Below are 4,122 nucleotides of genomic sequence, written 5' to 3'. Positions count from 1 at the left end.
TCTTTTTGAATGCAATGATGAATGACGTTGTCGGCGGTGGTGATCCCTTCTTTTCATCAACACATCAATATACCACATGTGTACAACAACCAGGCTGCCACTGCATCAACTGCAGCTTTGACTGTCCCGCATACAGACAGTGAACATCTATCACAAGTGAGTAGTAGGCCTATGGCTTTTTTTCAACTTTGTAAAAGAAAAAAGTATCAAGGTTTTATTGATGTTAGTTGACAGCAGTTTTGCACCTCAAAGCACCACCTCATCTTCTGCCACAGGATCTGGTTCTGCCTCTGTCTCAGGAAGCCCCCCTGGAGATGCACCAACAGGATGGGCTGAGAAAAAATGGCTGGTAAATGAATCAAAGCTCATGGAACTTTTTAAAAGATGCAGCCAATGTGGGTGTGCCATTATTGAAAAGAAAGTTACTACAAAATCAAGCCAAATAAAAATTGAGTGGAACTGCCTGAATGGACACTCAGGAAAGTGGGCATCGTGCCCTGATAGATGAGGAATGGCTGAAAATAATTTATTGGTATCTGCAGCCATACCTTTTACAGGAGCTACATACACCAGCATTGCAGAGTGGGCTGAACTACTAAATGTCCAAATGCCGAGGCAAACTCAGTTTTATGCCGTTCAGTTGACCTACCTTATTCCAGTCATCCAGTATGCATACAGAGACCAACATGAAAAAAATCATGGAGCGCCTCATCACATCTAGAAAGGCAGTTGAACTCTGTGGTGATGCCAGATGTGATAGTCCTGGTAAGCAGTTTACTTAGTCGAAATTTTAATGATTTCTTTATGGTCACTGTAATGTCACAAAATATACACTTTGTTTTTCTCACCAGGTTACAGCAGCAAATACTCACTTACACTTTCCAAGACGATGCCACAGAAGAAATTGTGCATTTTGAATTGGTTGAGGTAATTCAGCATGCCATATTAGCTCAAAAATAAAGTAACACATCTGTTTGAAACCTAATTTGACTGGTTGTCAAAAACTGTGGATATGTCATATATGATGAGACATTGTTATGCTCTAGGTTACAGAGGCATCCAGCTCTGTGGCGATGGAGGCTGAACCACTTGCTATACATGGGTGTGGACGTCGGAACAGACAGACAGGTCGCCATCTATCCGAAAAATCATGAGGGAAACATACAGCAACATCCACCATGAATTTGACCCCTGGCATGTCAACAAAAGTAAGTAACATATCTACAAACAAATACAATTTTATATTTTATGTAATGTTGTATATGTTGTGGACTGGGGTTTGGGGTTGTGTTATGGTGTTCCTTTTTCTGTCTCTCCTGCAGGGCTGGCGGTGGTCCGGGGGCGGGGTTGACCTACTTGTCACAGGAGCAGGGAACAGAGCAGAGCACACCTGGTTTCAATCTACAATCACCACCACTCCAGAAAAAGCCTGGTTCACCTCCACGCCCCTGCCAGATGATTCAGTTACCAAGCCACGGTAGAGCTATCAACAGCAGCAGTGATCTCTTTGTGTCTGACCTGATATTCACCTGCTTCTCTCTGTTTCCCCCCAGCCTGTGTCCTTGCTACCAGCCTCCACCCTGCAGCCTCCAGTCCCCAGACACCGCTGCCCGCTACGCCACCTGGAGTGGTCCGTTTTTCGTTCCCTTTTGCCCCAGGAGGGAGTCCAGTCCGATTCCCCTCTTCCAACTACTGCTATTGTCCAGCAGCACCCTCCGTTTGCAATAATACTGTGTTTTGAACAGTTCCCCTGCCTCTCCTGCCTCTTGGGTCCCCCTTGCTTAATCCGCAACAGTATACATTGTCCTGTTATAACTAAAAGTAAAGTGGGATGCCTCTTTGTTATTGTTGTTTCAATTAGGTGTGAAGAAGAAACTTGTGGCTGCTTCAAAGAAGACAGAAAACAAAGATCTCCAACCATGGGTCAAATCCATCTCTAACCACCTGTATTGGTCATGTAGCTCATCTAAAGGTGATCAAGAGGTAATACTGATATTTTTAGTATCCTTAGCATTTAGTAGAGATCATTTTGTCATGAATGTAAGAAAAATTATTTAAAAAATTATTCTACTTTATTCCGTTCCAACGGCCCGCCCACGGGCCCGCGGGGGGATTTTAAACAGGGAGGTGTCATAAAGGATGTCACCAGTCACTTGAAATACTCATGCCACATATCGTTGGAAAGCTAAAACTCTTGTGATTAAAGATATGCCGACCATTTCAAAATATAATCATCACAGCAACACTCGAATCAGACTATAAACAAGCTAACAAAAATCGTAAAAAGCCGATATAACTCACGATTTGTGTCAGGGCAGGCTCAGGATCACAGGGTTTCCCCACAAACTTGGTGTCGTTACATTCAGAAAAGTCCAGTAAATCCAATCCAGTAAAGTATTTAGTCCAAAACACACGGTTGTACCGGTAGATAGCCTCATCCCGCTGCTGCATCATATGAAATTACGCATTGTATATCCAGTAAATCCATTTATTTCTCCTCATAAGTCCGGCGTTTACATGAAAACAATGTTTATTTCGCTTCACAAAATGGCCGCTGCACTCTGACCTTTCGATTGACAGCTCACTCGACCAATCACAAGCTCCCTTTCCCAGGCTGCCGCCTGCAATAGCAAATGAGTGGCTGTGTCTCATGAAGAACATGCCCTCCGGCAGCGCTGAATGACTTCAGCCAGTAGGAACCGATCCCGATGGCAACTGATGCATTGAATAGCCAATGATATTCCGAAAAAAAACGATGTGCTGCATTCATGGTCCCTGGGAAAAGGCAGCACTGCCATCGTCATGCGTAACATTGGAACGGCTGCACTTTGACACATGTATGTATTGTTCCCCAATGGCAACTTTAGGAAAACGCCTAGACATACACTTAGCAAAACATGTGTAAAATACTCATTTTTTGCAGGATTGTTATCAAATATGAACTGGGGCCAGGTAAGGCTTCATGCTGTGGTCCCATTGTGTTTTCCAGCTAAAATTCCCAGCTACACTCATCTTCAGGCATCTGATTGCAAAAATAAAAATTCAGGCGAGAATAAAAACATTCTAATTCAGTGTGTTTCAACTTAGATTACTCAATGATTGTAGCACTTATAGTGATTATTTCAGTTTGGGGAAAAACTTCAGTGTTACCTTTCAAACAAGACCAAGCCCATCCATATTCTCCAAACAGTTCAAGAACAGCATTCAGTTTACTTTGGGTACGCCTTGGATAGGCGAATATTACAGAATTCGAAGAGCGAAAAGGGGTTATTACTAAAAGATGCTATACTTTATACTTACTATACTTTACTATACTAAGTGGACATAGATGGCTTCTTTCACTCCTCTCTCAAACCATCTGTCCTTCCTGTCTGAAACAAGGACATTGGAGTCCTCAAAAGAGTGACCTTTATCCTTCAGATGCAGATGTACAGCCTGTCCCGACGAGGTGGCTCTTCTGTGTTGTGCCATGCGTCGGTGGAGGGGCTGTTTGGTTTCCCCTATGTAGAGGTCAGAGCACTCCTCGCTGCATGGACTGCATACACAACATTGTATGCAGCATACGCAACATTGTGTATGCAGTCCAATGCAGCGAGGAGTGCATCTGTATACAGTTGTAACTTACATGCTTGGTATGTTTGGTATCTGTTTTGCATTAATTATTAACATATTTTCCAGTTTGAAACAATATTTTGATACTGAGCAAATTTCTACTACTTCTACCCCCTATGCTAAATGTGTTTGTTTGTGCGCGTGTGCATGTGTAAACGCGAGCTAATATGATTACATGCAGTGACAGCTGGTATCAATGGGCTAGTAGGGCTAAACCCTCCTTGCATTACACAACAAATTATGAGAAAAATATTCTCTAAAACATACAAAAGATTGTTTTAAGTCTTAGTGAAATCCGAAGTGGCAACAGTACCAAATAGTATCAAGAAGGACACAGGATATCTCTAAATGGGCTAATTTTAATCAGCCCAAACTCACCCAATCTGCTCTCATTCATTTTCCTAGTGTAGATAATGACAGGTAAGGAAAAAGCTATAGGAAACCGCACACTAGTTAGAAGCTCGCGTGACAGTTTCATGTCACACACACACACAGGGCGTCAGCCCTTCA

Source organism: Trachurus japonicus, chromosome 12, assembly GCF_045865225.1.
Source record: "Trachurus japonicus isolate A0001 chromosome 12, Traja_1.0".
NCBI lineage: Eukaryota > Metazoa > Chordata > Actinopteri > Carangiformes > Carangidae > Trachurus > Trachurus japonicus.
The sequence above is the reverse complement of the archived record's forward strand: the minus strand, read 5'-3'. Positions refer to the sequence as shown.